This window comes from Schistocerca serialis, chromosome 8, assembly GCF_023864345.2.
Source record: "Schistocerca serialis cubense isolate TAMUIC-IGC-003099 chromosome 8, iqSchSeri2.2, whole genome shotgun sequence".
NCBI lineage: Eukaryota > Metazoa > Arthropoda > Insecta > Orthoptera > Acrididae > Schistocerca > Schistocerca serialis.
The window spans coordinates 211,446,707-211,463,569 of record NC_064645.1 but is presented as its reverse complement, the minus strand read 5'-3'; the positions used below and the strand labels follow the sequence as shown (position 1 = coordinate 211,463,569).

Here is a 16,863-nt window from a genome sequence, read left to right as displayed (position 1 = left end):
ACCATTTTTTTTTACAGAGATGCGTTCAAAATTAAAATTAAACAGTCGTTTTACTATATAATAACTTGAATGTGTAGCAGATAAAAAAACACGTTCGATATTAATACGTGAATCTACAGGCAAGCGTAAGAAATGAAAATAGCGATTTCGGTGCACGAATTAATAACTGAATACAGATGAACAAACACAGAACTGGATTTGCTATTACATAATTTTACAGACTAGTATGAAAAAATAAAATTTGTTTTATAATCTAAAAGTTAACATTTAAAGTATTAGGGTCTGTGTAGCTACATGCTGCATACTAAGTGTACACTATACCTTTAATCCATGTAAGGGCTGAACAGTTTTGTAATACAGCTACTGCTCTCACCATAGCTCTTTCTAACATTGTTAGCAAAGCTTTTACGTATTTATCGACAGAACGGAACTACGTTATTTATTAAAACTTTTTCATCTGAGCGTACTCTCTGATAACGTTTATTTCCGCGATAACTAATCATTTCAGCAGATGCCAAGAAAACGCAGCAATTGCAATATACTACAGTATCAGTATGACTTGACTGTACAACGCTGAGCAGCCTGAACCATCCGGGTATTGTTTAGTATTGTCCGGCGCCTTCGGTCACGTCTGCACGTAAACGAGGTTAGTTCCGCGTTCTGTCATCGGCAACTGTAAAATAAACAGGTAATACGTAGTTTGTAAATCCAATGAATGTGCGCTAAGTTATAATAAAAAATCACATTATAATCTTAAATTTTTAAGACTAATATGAATAAATAAACAAACTCACCAGTCAGCAAAGTTTGCGTCTCGCTTTGACTGCAGAAAACTCGTTGATCATATCTTCATAGATCAGACGTTTATCACTTAGGAGGTCGGCTTCGATGTGAAGAATGGACAAGGCGTTCAATCTCTCCTCGGACAACTTAGAACGTAGGTACGATTTCAGTCTTTTAAGAGCCGAAAACGAGCGTTCTGCTGAACAACTTTTAAGTGCCATACATAGAAATATTCTAAGAGTAATGTCAACATTCGGAAACACGGATTGTAACCTCTCTTTTCGTAAATATTTTAATCATTTCGACTGGTATATCACTAATCTCAGAAGATTTGAAAAGTTCCTCGAAATGTACTCATTCACTAGGGAAGGAAGGCTCTAAATCTGTGTCATATGTTGCTTGGAATTTTGCTGCACGTTCAGCAATATCATCAGATGAAATGTTCTTAAGGTTACTGAAAATTGTGAAGGAGTCCAACAGTGTTCTAAAGCTTTCCTTCCTCCTCACTAATTCGGCGTACAAGTTGTCGAGTACTAGGAGAAAGCCGGCCGAAGTGGCCGTGCGGTTAAAGGCGCTGCAGTCTGGAACCGCAAGACCGCTACGGTCGCAGGTTCGAATCCTGCCTCGGGCACGGATGTTTGTGATGTCCTTAGGTTAGTTAGGTTTAACTAGTCCTAAGTTATAGGGGACTAATGACCTCAGCAGTTGAGTCCCATAGTGCTCAGAGCCATTTGAACCATTTTTTTGAACTAGGAGAAATGTTTAGACTCCAAATTTCCCCCCCCCCCCCCCCAGTCAGAAAAACTTCTTCAGAGTCCGCTTCTTCGTCATCATGAAGTTTACGTTTTCGTGATTTTTATAGGTGCATTCAAAATCTATATTTCATAATCTCCATGGATTTATTTTCATAATAGTCGAATATGCTACGAATAGATACAGTAAGTCCTTCTAGTGATTCATATAATTCATGGACTATTTTAGTATTTTGTGGACAGGACATTCTGTACGGCCTCAGTTAAGTTTTCGGACTTGTGTCCTGGGTTTGGTAAAACGGAAGGAAACCGTCAACAGGTTCAGAATTCTCGTTCACATATCTTAATATGAAAGATAATTGATCAATATGTGAAATGTCCGCTGTAGGATCTACTATTACAAAGAAATATTTGGTCTGTTTTATTTCACTTATGATAATTCTTTTTATTCGTTCAGCAAGAAGCTCTATTATTTCATCACAGATTGTTGAAGAAAAATAGCTTGTATTCCCCTGCCCTGGATTTCCATATCGTTCAATGTGCTCTGCGAGAAAAGGATCAAACTCGGTTATAAGTTCAAGAGACATCATACATTGGCCATTATGTAATGAATGGAATCTTTCAACGTGTCCACGTAGGTGAATTCCACTACTTGCTAGCTTCTTCACTACTGCAAATACACTTTTTAACACATCAGGCCAGTACATTTTTTTCTGTCTCAACATATGACTTGAAATGATTATCTTTTGTTCCAAGTGACTTTTTTCTTGTTAAGAGTGATAACTCAGAATTTGCAATACCATTAGTAGCAATCGCGGCCTTACCTCCAAGCAATTAACATGGTGCACAGAAAACAGCACCGGTGAGACGGGAGTATATTAGAAAATTACGCAAAATTGATTCTCCATTTAAAAGTTTATGGTAAAATACAATATCTGGTTTTATCGCCTATTGATCTTCTTGAATTAGAAAAAATCAGTTACAATTTTGAGTAATGCCACTTTGTAAGAGAATGTCATTGACATACCATTCTGCAGGATCAACACTAACGAGGTTATTTCTTTTTGTAGTGTCTGACTCGACACTTAGTTTTTCGTGAAACTCGAAATCAGGAACAATTTGCTTTACTTCATTTTTAACTTTTGTTTCGTATGTATTTGCTTCTTTGCAACAGCTGCAGTGCCAAAAATATCATCTGTGCTACTTGAACTCGAAGTCGAACCAGCAACATTTTTTGCGAAAAATTTATCTGCTCTGCCAAGCGTTTTTAGAACATTGGCTTCTCGTTCTTGCCTTTCCTTCGATAATTTCCGAAATTCCCCCCCCCCCCTCCCCCTCCACTTAATTTTGCACGTTTGCTTTTTTCACTATTATTTATGTTAAGGCACTTACAAAATTGTCAACCAACAGTCAAAACAAAAGAAAAGATTTTGTAAAAGGAAAGAAAGAAAGACTATATCCAGTTCCGATAGTACTACAACGCACATGAGCACAAAGATTTTAACTTTAAACATGGCACACGAGCACAAAGATTTTTCCTTTAAACATGGAGCGATGAACTGACCAACTCGGGTTACTCGACGTAACTGTGCTACGAAAGAACGACAATGCAGAATAATTTAATTTCATTGTCGCCTGCTTCTCTGTTGTCAGTGAACAGTAGAAGCCGGTTGGAATTCGTCTCGTAAAGAAAACGGGACAGTCCCTTTTTTGGCTTCTGTTTCCCGCGTCACCGGAATTTTAGCTGGGACGCAAATATGTTCTAAATATTTGTGACACTGTCTTTTTAATTTAAAAAGCAAATAATTTTTTCAGTTTCTTGCATTGAGGTGTGCTGGATCGACTCTTATCCCACTTATTCTTATAACATTTTTGCGGTTTCTGTGGGCCGAGCAGACAGACTACAAAGTTTAAGTAGTCTTGTTGGCAGTTGATGTGGTGTGTTGTCATTTGTGTGAACACTGCTGTTATGTCTACACGCTAATGCACCTTTCGTTCCAATATAAAATAAAAGGAACCTCTCCTCAAAGACAAAAAGCTTAGTTTAGGAGTTTAATATAAAATTTGCAATGCCACGTACTATTCGATTCCAAACAGTGGGAGCTTTGATATCGTGCAGGTTGCAGCACAATAAATGAGAAACGAAATTTGCTTTCTTCTTCTTTTTTCGCCAAAAAAGTAACTAAGTAAATAAATAAATAAAATTTTTAAGCTGTTGTGAAGTGTATTTCACAAGTTATTAGATATTCGGCTAATGTTCTTTTCGAATAAACATGTGTTTAAAAATATGAAACATTCCCAGTATCAGCATGTTTTGTTAAACGGGTGTCATTAAATCAGAGCTCAGATATTGAAGACCACAGAGCTTTCACCTTAATTACAGTAATGGAGGGTTGACTTGATACTTCCCCGTAATTTCTACAAGAAATTTAAGTGGAGTCGCGTTTTACATACTGAGGCCCACACACGTTACAGTATTTAAGAAACTGATGATTAGTTTACCACAGCTTTTCAGGAGTCCCGGTACTTTCACTGGGAAAATATGGTAGGGTTAAGTAGAAGCCGACAACATTCTCGGAATAACGTTTCAAACACTGTATTGTAGATTGCCGTCCTGACAGCTTACTTCAAAATATTTTGAACAATGATGAAGATGATACCAGACAGAAACCCAGTGTTAAATTTCCATTCAGTCACCAAGTAAACTATGTATATTTCCAAGCTTGTATTGCTGAATTTAGTTCTTAAGGCTGATTTAAACAAGCAAGTTGTTTAACAATATTAAAACATTTTGTCGTTTGTAAGCGCAGTTATTTTAAAACGTAAAAGATTAAAATGAGTACAGAGCAAGAAACGCTGCCCCCTTAAGGTGCCGTCCCGAGGCCCGTGCCTATTGGGCCTATATGTAAATGCGCATGAGTAACGGAATTCAATAAAGTAACAGTAAAAGAACTTGGTATTTAGCATTAACAATAATTGTAACTTTTTAAAATGACGTTAAAATGTTTTCTTATTGTCAACGATTTTTTTGAAGATTCCTCATTCCTTAGTATAAATTGTGCAGTAAATAACTTTGTCTTAGTTTCAAGGTGTTATTCCTAATACTTAGAACGGTTGTGCAATAATTTCACTAGGAATTGCCTTCTCTCATTCTGCCCCGCAGGCAGGGCGGAACGGGAAATATGCAACAATTCTTTGAAAAAACGTAGTAAATACATAACAGTGCTAATTGATTTTGAACTGAAGTTCGTCAGGTTATATGACAATGTTTTTTCTTGTGGTCCTTTATTGTTAAATGTTAGATATCCTGTTCCGCCCCGAGTTCCCCTACAAGTGCTACGTATGTGTGTTGCAGCCACTGGACCGCGACCCACCGGACGGCCGCCCCCTGTGGCGGTTCACGGCGTTCGCGCAAGACGAGGGCGGCGCCGGACTGGTTGGATTCGCCGAGGTGCAGGTGGCGCTCACTGACGTCAACGACAACGCGCCCACCTTCACACAGCCGCTCTACCGCGGCTGCGTGGTCGAGAACGCTCCGGCAGGTGTGGAGTTGACCCTTGTGGTGAAAAAGTAGATATTCCGCATTGTTCACTGGGCAAGAACTTAGAGGTGTTGGTTTATTACTGCCATCCTCCAACCTGTATATGAGGTTCGATAAGTAATTAGATCTTCTGAACGCCTACGAAGAGTGATTTTGTTGTCCATTTTTGTCGTTAAAGGTGATTATGGTAATCGAGGGAAGTGGTTGCGACGCGCGGTAGCCTAAACCCCACAAACAGCCTTCGAGACTAATGTCCTCATCCAACGCATGGATCATTTACAGTGGAACATATCCACACCATCATTCCTTGCCTACTATCTACACTGCGCAACACGATTAAAGGAGCATTTTTTCAGAAACCATTTAGTTGTCTTCCATTTCGACGCAGAAGTTTGAAAATAGGCAAAAATCTGCCTACAACCTTCCTATGTATTGCTGCGAAACTGTGGCGTCCTGCCACGTGACCCTCGGTCTCGACACATGCGGAGAAAAAGGCCAGAGCTCAGAAGTTCATTCGAGGTGGATTAATGACGTCTCACTGGCACCAAATTTCACCACAATTCTGCCAAACGCCACCGTGGACATCTCACATGATGGGAAGGTCTTCAGCTCGCTCTTAGAAACATTTCGTCCCTTCTTTTGATGCTTCTGCGAAGGGGGTCAGAACCGCGTTGAAATAAAGTGGGTTTCATAAGGGTGACAAAGGAAAACATTTCTAGCACATCGCCGCTCAGAAACGGCAAGAAAAGGCCTCAGGAGGTAGCGTAAAGGGGTCAATGAAATCATCCCTTCCTAAAAGCGTTCATTTTCACACTTTTCGCGATCTAAAACGATAGTTTTCAGTGCGATATACAGCAGGAAAACACCCTTGACAAATTTTGCCCCTTCTCCTCACCGCCGGCCGCGGTGGTCTAGAGGTTCTAGGCGCGCAGTCCGGAACCGCTCGACTGCTGCGGTCGCAGGTTCGAATCCTGCCTCGGGCATGGATGTGTGTGATGTCCTTAGGTTAGTTAAGTTTAAGTAGTTCTAAGTTCTAGGGGACTGATGACCACAGATGTTAAGTCCCATAGTGCTCAGAGCCATTTTGAACCTCTCCTCACCCCCGGGCTATTTAACTCTTTTCTGAGGACGTCGCAGGGCTCCAACCCCACTGAACGTGATGTCATTCCTTCGGAATGCAGCGTAGCCTCTCGTTTTGCTTTGATATACAGGGTGGAATCAATAGGGAAAGTTAAAAACCATCCGACCAAATTTGAACGTTATCTGAAGCAGAAAAGGGTGTTTAAGCTTTTTCATCCATCCTTTTTCGCGCCGTCTTTTGTCGCGTGTAAGGGAGATGTGATACTGAAATTCTTCTAAATAAAACGGGAAGATCTTTCTAAGCCCCTCCCCACGGTTCGGCAACGACATTGGTGCCACCTGTGCACTTTAAAAATGCCACTGTACAGAGATACCCATCTACCGATCTCTACCCGCCGATCAGACATCCCTCTGATTTCGTATGCGACCAGGAGGCACTAGTATGGTGCGGGTTGCTTGTCCTGCCTCCAGGCACGGATCGATGGATGGATATGTCTGCACAGGTATGTTTTTAGATTGGTTGGTTGGTTGAGGGAGGGGACCAAACAGCGAGGCCATCTGTCCCTTCGGGTTATGGAGGGAAGTCGGCCATGCCCGTTTCAAAGGAACCATCCTGGCATTTTCCTGAAGCGATTTACGGAAATCACGGGAAACCGAAAGCAGAATGGCGGACTGGGTTTGAACCACGGACATTTCTAAGGGCCGGCCGGAGCGGCCGAGCGGTTCTAGGCGCTTCAGTCTGGAACCCGGAGACCGCTGCGGTCGCAGTTTCGAATCCTGCCTCGAGCATGGATGTGTGTGATGTCCTTAGGTAAGTTACGTTTAAGTAGTTCTAAGTTCTAGGGGACTGATGACCTCAGATGTTCAGTCCCATAGTGCCAGAGCCATTTTTAAAGTACCGAGCACAGGTACTCGAGATGCACCAACGGTGATGCCGAACTGGGGGTCTTAGAGAGTCCCTTTGCCATTTTATTCACTATACCCCTCTGTGTGTACGTCACAGGAGGGCGCGAAAAAGGAGGGATGAATAAAGTCAAATACCCTTTTCTGCTTTGGATCACTTTCAGATTTCGTCGCATGGTCATGAACGGCCCATAGTGGCTCCACCCTGTACACCAAAACAAAACTTGCGATCACACTACACTTCAAAGGGATGAGATCACATTCAATATGACTTCATCCCTGTGAGGTCCTTAGAAAACGGCTGAATCTCCTGGAAAGTATCAGCAGTGGCAAAGGCTGTCAAGAACGTCGATCTGTTCTACATCGCATTGCAAGCTGCCGTTTTATATCACGAAATGTGTGAAAATGAATGTCCTTATGGAGGGAGCCGTTTCATTGACGTCCTTTATATCATTCCTGAGGCTTTCTTTCATCGAACCCACAGAGATTTTCACAGTGTTCCTCATAAGCGTTACCTAACTGATTTGCTCGTCTATCGAGTTTGGTGGTCAAATATGCGACTGCATTCGTGACTTCCTTTCTGAAAGATCAATGTTCGTTATAACTGATGGGAAGTCATCTGGTTAAATCTAAGTGGTATCTGTGTTACAGACCTTCAGTTGCTTTCAATCTATGAAAACGATTTAAGAGACAATCTGAGCAGCCCTCTTAGATTGAAGATCATGCTATCTTTTACTATCTAATAAAGTCATCAGAAGATAGAACCGAAAAGCAAAGTGATTTTGACAAGATATCTGCACTGTGCAAAAAGTGATCCTAAACAATAAAAAAATTGAGTTTAGCCACTTCTGTTGTAACAAAATACCGCTAAATTTCTCTTATACTATACGTCGCTCAATTTTAAAAGTTAACAATTCAATAAAATGCTTAGAAATTACAATTACGAACAACTTAGACTTGAACCATCACATGGAAAATGTTGTGGGGAAGGCGAACCAAAGACTGCGTTTTAGTGGCAGAACACTCAGAACATGTAAATCAAAATTTTTAAAAAGAAGACCTAAGCTACACTGGTCTGTTCTCTTCTGGAGCACTGCTATGCAGTACGGTGTTATTATCAGAAAGGATTTACGGAGATCATCAAAAACGTTCAAAGAAGAGCAGCTCGTTTAGTATTATTAAATAGGAGACAGAGTGCCACGGACATGATAAGCGAAGTTAGGTGGTACTCATGCAAGACATTTTCAGAAATTTCAGACACCGACTTTCACCCCCAATGTCTAATATTTTTTCACTTCCACCTAAACAAGGAAAAAAAGACCATTGCAACAAAATAAGAGAAATCAGAGGGCACACAGAAAGACTTAGTTGTTCGTTTTTTCTCACGTGCTGTTCGGGTGTGGAATGTTCAAGAAAGTGGTTCCATGAGCCCTCTGACAAACACCTGAGTGTGAACTGCAGAATAATCATGAAGATCTTGTAGTGAATGCCAAACCGTAGCAGGCCGTGTGGGACTGGGATGCACTAGTTTCACACAAAAAGGAAAACGCCAAGAGCTTGTTGTTCATCTGTGGAAACCCACAGTAACACAAGCAATGTGGACGTAACGAGAAGGTCACTGCGAGGGGAAAGGTCAGTTTCTCTCCCTCACACCACCTTTGTGCCCCGCACCCTCCCCCCCCCCTCCCCCCCCCCCCCCCCCCAACTTACACCCCGCCCAAATACTCAGCCTGGACGTCAGGATCAAGCTATAGCTTTATCCTACTGGGGAATCTGGATGCGGAAAACAGAACTGCATATTGGTATCACAATGCTGCGTAAAATTTTGTATTTGTGAGAATCTTCAACCTCTAGATGCTTAATAAACGTAAATATGGTCCGTAGTAGGCTGTAACGTGATTTTTATTTAATCGTGCGATTGACTAATTGCGACTACTTGGCATTGTCAAGCACTTGTGAAACCAACATGGAAACCCACTACGTTGCCTGCATGCAGGTGTTAGCAACTGTATAACATTTACAAGGAATTTTAGAACACGGAACGAGAGGTTATGTCAGGATTACACGTGTAGAACTGACATAAAATTGATAGAATTGCGAAAAATGACTGAAAATACGTATAAATTGAGGGAATATACACCAACATGCGGGGAAATTGAGGAAGTAGTTGCGTATCTTCTGGTTGGCACAGAACAATTTGTACATGGGAGCAAGTACGCGACAGCAAGAGGAATCCGAAAAAATGTCGACATGGAAGTGAGGGGAAACAAGGAAGCAGTCACTTTTTTCTTCCATCGAGGCAGCATTCTACTGTATGTCTGTTGAGGTAACAGTGATACACGCGAGTTGACTACTGTATCTGACAATTTTCAGGAAAACAGAAAACCATCTGCCTCTAAACTGCATCTGCATTAAAGGATCACACAGATGGGACGGAGTGATCGATTGAGATGGAGCTGTAACGAGGTACGATTTAATAGCAGACTGATGATGCCTTCTAGAGAGGGATGGAGATGTTTCTGCAAGTAATTTGACTATTTTTTCCGCTGTTCTGACAGGATGCATCAGTCGTGTGACATATCCTGCGTTCGACTCGTATACAACCACGTATTTTGTATTTGACTTAGAGCACTGTCTACTTGCGATCGTTAACACCAAACCTCTCGGTCATCAGAGGACTTCCATCTCATGTGTGATGAAATGCGACCATCCTGTTTCGACACATTCCTCTAAACCACCGAAGATTTATGCGATGCACTCCATTCCCTTGTCGCATCTTGGGCGTAAAATCGAGACTTCAGTTTCATAACTAAGATGATTCTAAGTTAGCGATAGGTGTTGTGAGGCACTGCAATCCCCGTGCTTTACAGATGTGCTGTTTACAGAGTTAGCGGCGGCATGACGTGTAATTTCACATGTCGGACGCCGCTGCTATGTGTTTATCTGTTTCACTGTAAGAGGTATTCTCCGTTACTAACGATAATTTTATATAGGAATGACTCGGGCACAGTATAATTTCTGAACCGTGATCGGATGTGCACAGTGGACGCTATACATCTCTGGAAAGCTGTATTGCGCATGTATCACACAGAGCCGCTGTTTTAAGGAAAGTAGTTTTTCCATTTTACAGTTTGTTACCATAGTTTATCGTAGAGAAACCTGCAAGAAGGATGTACGTCATGCGCTGGAAATAAATTGCTTACAGTGGGATAATAACAGCTCTGCATTCCACACGACTGATAGGTAGGAAACTGAAGCGATCTAACATTATAGGCCGTTTTAAGTGCAGATCCGCGTAGCCTTAGGACTGCGTGTGTTTATGTTCTCTCTTACTAATGCCCTCCTGGTACTGATCCCAGACACTAGAACAACACTTTAAAATTGATAGCGTAGTTGATTTACGTAAAATGCTTCGAACTCCCTCCGTCTGGAGCTCCATCGTGCATCAAAACCACCCGTTTCTTGTTCTTCTTCATCGTGTGCTATTGCAACACTTTCAAATCTGTTACTATACTCCGATAAGGGGTGCTAACCTCCTCTACATGGGCGCATCTGGAGAAATCTTGTGCTCTTGGATGGACGACGACTCAGCCAGGTCCATTCATTCACGAGACACAGAATGTAGCGGTCTACTTCTGGTCAGCAGCAGATGAAATCGGTAATGGTGCTGCATGGTGGGTTGGTCAAAGACAGTGTGAGTGGAGTCTTTCAGTCTCTAATTTTATCCTAAGACTACGAGAATGCTCTGTGACTCCTATCCGCACAGATATTGATCATAAATTGTGCACTATATTCGAGGTGCTAGAAATATGTAGAGTGCTGTCTGGTATACTTTGATAATGTATATGTTCGAGAATTAACAGTGAATGGACGAACTGCATAGTCACCTATCTACACTCGCAATGCTAGTCGCAAAGTAGAGAATGGGCTGTTTAGCGATGATACTGAAACTGAGAAATATGATCACATCATTGGTCGGTGTTCAAATTATTGTAAAATTGCTAAAATGTTTCGCACTATCATCTGTGATGCTTATTATTACAGTACATCAATGGTGTCTTTTCCATCTCATCCGTCCACTGGTACACTGTTGGTCACCACATAATGATTGACCGACATCTACATCCACATCTACATCCACATCTACATGGATACTCTGCAAATCACATTTAAATGCCTGGCAGAGGCTTCATCAAACCACCTTCACAATTCTCTATTATTCCAATCTCGTATAGCGCGCGGAAAGAATGAACACCTATATCTTTCCGTACGAGCTCTGATTTCCCTTATTTTATGGCGGTGATCGTTCCTCCCTATGTAGGTCGGTGGAGAGAAAAGTTGGTGATTGGAATTTCTTGAGAAGATTCCGTCGCAACGAAAAACGCCTTTCTTTTAATGATGTCCAGCCCAAATTCTGTATCATTTCTGTGACACTCTCTCCCATATTTCGCGATTACTCCTACTACCTTTCTTGAATATTGGTGTGAGCTGTTCAACTTTCCAGTCTTTGTAAAGTTTGTCTGAGATGGAGAAAGAATTTTGGTGGAGGGGCAACACCGTCTGCGGATGGCTAGCACGGAAACAGTGATCGCGTACATGACTGCAATGTGAGGAACCAGTTGAAACAGAACACAGAGCCAGTTGTTAAAACATATGATATTACAAAGAGAGGCCACGACCTTGGGATCATGGATTTACCTCAAACTTTGTACACCTTTAGTAGGCCTTTAAATCAATATAATGTGGAAGTAGTAAAGTGCATTTCTCTGCAATTCCGCATGAGAATCGCAAGAGAAGTTTTACACACCTGTTATGTAGCAGATGTATTTGTGCGAAGATACCGAGCCTAAGAAGTCATTGTGATCAAGTGATTAGCTAAAGCGCTAAGCGAGATGCTCGGAGACGAGGCGACGGTTCAAATATCGCTAATACCTACTTTTTAATCTATATTTTTTTCTTCACTGGTCACATTATTCAATTTTTGTGACATTTAGGGGGTACATATAATTTAAAAAAACCACTTCCATTTTCATGAGCTGTAGTGAAATTTATAAATTATTTGACTACTTACTACTTGTAATTAAGTTTTCAAGGACGAGTGATAGGCTTGGAAAGCCCAAGTCAGACCTCGATAAATAATGATTCAAATGACGTTGTTCACAATCAGTAATACAGAAAGTCATAATGTGCCATACCACAAAAGTAATGCACAGTTACTCATGAGATGTGCTCTCAGCATTAGACATTGCAGGATAGTATTTGTCATACACCACGGAGAACATAAGTTGAAACGTAGTTTTTTTCCTTATATTACCTATCAAATGCCATATAAATTAAATTATTTGACCAGTGGTAAAAAAAATAAATTAATAACTGAGTTCGAGAGGGAGTGGAACCGTCGTTTCATAATCGCTTTTCTTACGAAGCTCGGAAGCTAACGGCCTTTTTTTTTTTACTTTGTTAGTTAATGTTCATTGGATTTGTTCGCGGCCGACATATCATGACACCCCCTCGAGTTCACAGTTGATCCATTCACTCAGATTTTTATTGCGGAGGGCAGGTAACGCTTTGACCGCACATGGATTTTTTGTTTTTTTTTTTCTTTTTTACTTCTCTTCATTTTGTTCGGTGTTATTCGTTGCGATCGGTCTGGGCGGACGTCACATGACCTGTCATGTAATGCCACAAGGGAAAAAGTCTCAACTAGAAACAACATCATCAGGAAACTAACTAGCGGATCCTGGGGTGCAAACCCAAAAGTCCTGAGAACTTCAGCCCTTGCGCTCAGTGTGTCAGCCGCGGAATACGCCGCTCCAGTATGGTCTGCATCAACACGCGCGAGAAAAGTCGATGTCGCGGTAAATGAAATGGCACGGATTGTTACCGGATGCTTGAGGCCAACCCCAGTGCACAAGATGTACTTAATCATGGGGATCGCACCGCCCAACATACGACATGACATCGCTGCCGAAGCCGAAAAAACCAAGCAAGAAAAGGACATGCGTCACCCTTTATATGGACACCAGCCTGCTGACCGACGGCTTTGTTCGAGGAAGAGTTTCCCGTCACGTACCCGAGCCCTGGAAAGGTCGGCTGCAGAGAATCGTTTGAAAAGGTGGTAAATCGACCTGAGAAACCCCCATAAAGATGTAAAAGAAGAACTGGCGCCTGGTGGAGACCTACCATACACAGTCTTGAGAACCCTAAACCGTATGAGGGTAGAAGTGCCAAGGTGCAAGACAAACCTGCAGCAACGGGGTTTCCTAAAAGGGAATGAGAACACTCTCTGTCTGTGTGGTTTTGTCCAGGATCCTCAACACCTGCTTATCTGTCCGTATTTAGACCAGCCCTGCACAATGAATGACTTATGGGAGGCAAATGACAAGGCCATATTGGCTGCTGATTTTTGGAAGCTTGAAGTCTAGTTCCGGACACGGAAAGTAAGTGATTGTTGATTCCTTTACCCGATTTTATACTACTGAGGACAACCAGCGCTCTGACCGAACACGCTGAGCTACCGTGCAAACTCCACTTGACCACCCAAAACTCTTAACATCCGGTACGTAGGCGCAGACTCATTAGCCACATAATAGATGCGTAAAACTTCTCTTGCTATTTTCCCGGAATTGCCAGACTAGTGCACCTTACTGATGATGATGTCTCATACTCCGAGGAGAGTGGGGGACGATGCGGGAGACCCGCACCGCCGTACTAGTCAAGGTCCTGGCGGAGGTGGTTTGCCATTGCCTTCCTCCGACCGTAATGGGCATGAATGATGATGATGATGAAGACGACACAACAACACCCAGTCATCGCGAAGCCAGAAAAATCCCTGACCCGGGACCCCGTGCACGGGAAGTGAGAACGCTACCACAAGACAACACCTTACTACCTTTTAGGCCCGCTAGAGGTGTACAAAGTTTGAAGTAAGCATGTGATCCCAACGTCGTGGCCTCCCATTGTTAGTATAGCAAATACTGAGTATCAAATGTCACACATTTTCAGTTATAAATAAACGTCATAAAAGGTAATGTATCATCATTGTAGTAAACTACAGTTAGACACTGCAAGTTATAATATTAAAAGCTGTAATGAGCTTTTGTTCTAGAGCACTCGCTTTTCTAAACGTTGTCGGCTACATACCTGTAGTGAGACAGGGAAGAGTTATGATCGGTAATTCGTCAAACCTGTTTTCGGCGAAGTAAGACAACGTGAGTAATGAAATATGTGAAATAATATATCGTAAAGAAAATAAAAAACTGGCATCTTCTTCATCCATCTTCGTCTTTCTTTCGAATAGATTCGTGATAAAGTTAATTAAAGGAACTACGTGTTTCAGTGGTTCCCCCACCCATGCCTCGGTGGCGGTCTGTTATTGGCTACCACTAGTGTCTGCCGCTTGCAGGTGGGAACACCAATTCCGCGAGCAGCCGCGTCACGACGCCCCGTAGGTGGCGTTGCGCGTCACCACGGAAACGCTAGCCTCTGCCGCTGCACTTTAGTGGGAACATACGATTTGAGGGGCAAGGGTACAAGTTCTTGCTGAAGCATACTGAGCAAATGACTGCCAAAATTAAATGGCTATTTATGAATTATGTGAATCACTATCGAAATATCAACTATTTTTTCCTAATGGTCAGTTTGTGTGCAGTTGTAGCTATGGTTAGAGACTGTAGTGCCCCTGCATTATTTTGTATCATATCTTAAAAATACTTATACTCCTTGCGTCTTAAAACTTTTTCGAGTAAAACAGGTACAACGGCAAAAATGTTTTATTTACTGTGCTATATTTTGCCGATGTGTTGGTACAACGCTCATGATATACGTAATACAATACATGATCATTATAAAACAAGGATTTATGAGTAATTAAAGCGAAATTAATACAACAACCTGAAAATTAATGGGTATAAATCTGGAAGTTATCTGAATAAATAAAAATATAGTGAAGGTTATCTAAATAAATAAAAATATCAACTGAAGCACTCTGTTTCTGTAAACCTGAGCTGTGATAATAAATGAACTGTCGAATTAAACTTATACTGTCGTAATGTGAAAGACAAGCTGCATTGCAAAAGTAATTAACTGTAGTAATGAAAAGGGAAGTCTTTCATACTGTAAAAGTTAGCAATCTGACTGCAAGAATTTTGAACAGTATAAACTGCCTGAATAATTAACTTGGACATGAAACCTTGAGTAATTGGCTTTGCAAAATTTGATCACAAAAACCGTCTCTAAATAACGTAAGTTGGCCCTGATTGAATAAATAAAAAAATCATAATCTTTTCTTCTTACCTCTATTCTGCGCAAATCTGGATAAGGCGTTGCAATACTGTTCTGTCTTGCGCTCCGCTATGCTGAAGCTGCAAATTACTGATGTACACAGAGACGCTCGAGAGGTGCAATGAGTTCTCTGGTAACTGCAAATCGAACTGTTTATCGAACACGCTTGGTTTAATGATCCTTAAAAAAACAGTTGTAAGAGAAAGATTGTTAAGGAAATGAAATATGCAAATAAATGACTATTTCTTTGTATATTGAGAAAAAGTGCTCAAGGCAGATTTTAAATTTAATGAACTTCTCAACATCCAAACAATACACTTTCCTATCTCTCAAAACTAACAAATTTCAGTACAATAACCAAGTTAGTTCGATGGCGCAGCAATAGTGGAAAAAAAAGGTAACATCATTATCGTGTTTACCTGACGTTCCATTAGATTTCTTCCTTCACACATCAGTTTCATAATCATGTCGACTGAACAAAATGATAAATTGAGACATTAAATTTGAATCATAACATTGCCATAGCTTCCTCACTTGCCTAACTCTAACACATTTGAACTTCGACAGTTCTCTCTACCCAAGCTAAACATTGTCTACTCCCACTGCGCCCTCGCACAGCTCAAAGATGTTACCGTAGCTTAACTTCTGCGATACAGCTTACAAAATCGCTGCTCGCTCACAATCGATTCAGATACCAAAATTATACCTGACGCCTATCAAAGCAAATAAAATTAAAATACCAAAACGAAAATATACCGGTGTTCTTCCAACACATACAAGACATTATTCATAGTAACTTTCTATAATCCCCTCACAGTCAGTGTCCTTAGAACCATATTCATTTCCCTCTGTCATATCTCTTGAAGAATTTCCTTCCTGGGCAACACACGTGATGCTGCACCTTTGTGTTGTACATTTTTCAGTCTTCCTCATCTTATTTGAGCACATTCTTTTTTTTTCTCGACTCCCTCCTCTTACACCCATGTTAGCAACAGTCTAGGAATGGTATATATCGCTACAGAACAAGTGTGAAAGTGGAGGGACTTAGTTTTTCGTCTCCTGGAAATTTTTCCATTTCAACTCGATGGAAAGACCACAGAAGATGATTTGATAGGGTACCAATACTAGGTCTCTTAAAATCTGCTCTATTAACTCATGATCACGGTTTAGTGAATACTAGAACTACACTGTTAGAGGATTTTCTTTACTGATTCAGATTCGCGTGGTCTTCCTCCACTGTACGCTGTTGCCTCCTGTGTCGATACTAATTCTGTCGTTTGCTATGGCATCCAAGGATTTCATTGAAATGAAGTTTTCTATTTTCATTTTCATTATGGAAACATTTCCGCTGACCTGTGTCACTGCTTCCATCCCGTCTTGATAAACCAATACATGTTTGAAGTGTTTCTTTGCCTTTTCAGAGAGACCGAAATCTTGTTGTTGTTGTTGTGGTCTTCAGTCCTGAGACTGGTTTGATGCAGCTCTCCATGCTACTCTATCCTGTGCAAGCTTTTTCATCTC

The 16,863-nt window shown here is 41.3% G+C and overlaps 1 pseudogene; it reads left to right on the top strand.

Moving 5' to 3' along the window:
* Positions 1-16,863, top strand: part of LOC126416928 (neural-cadherin-like) — a 275,218-nt pseudogene that overhangs the window by 41,084 nt on the left and 217,271 nt on the right.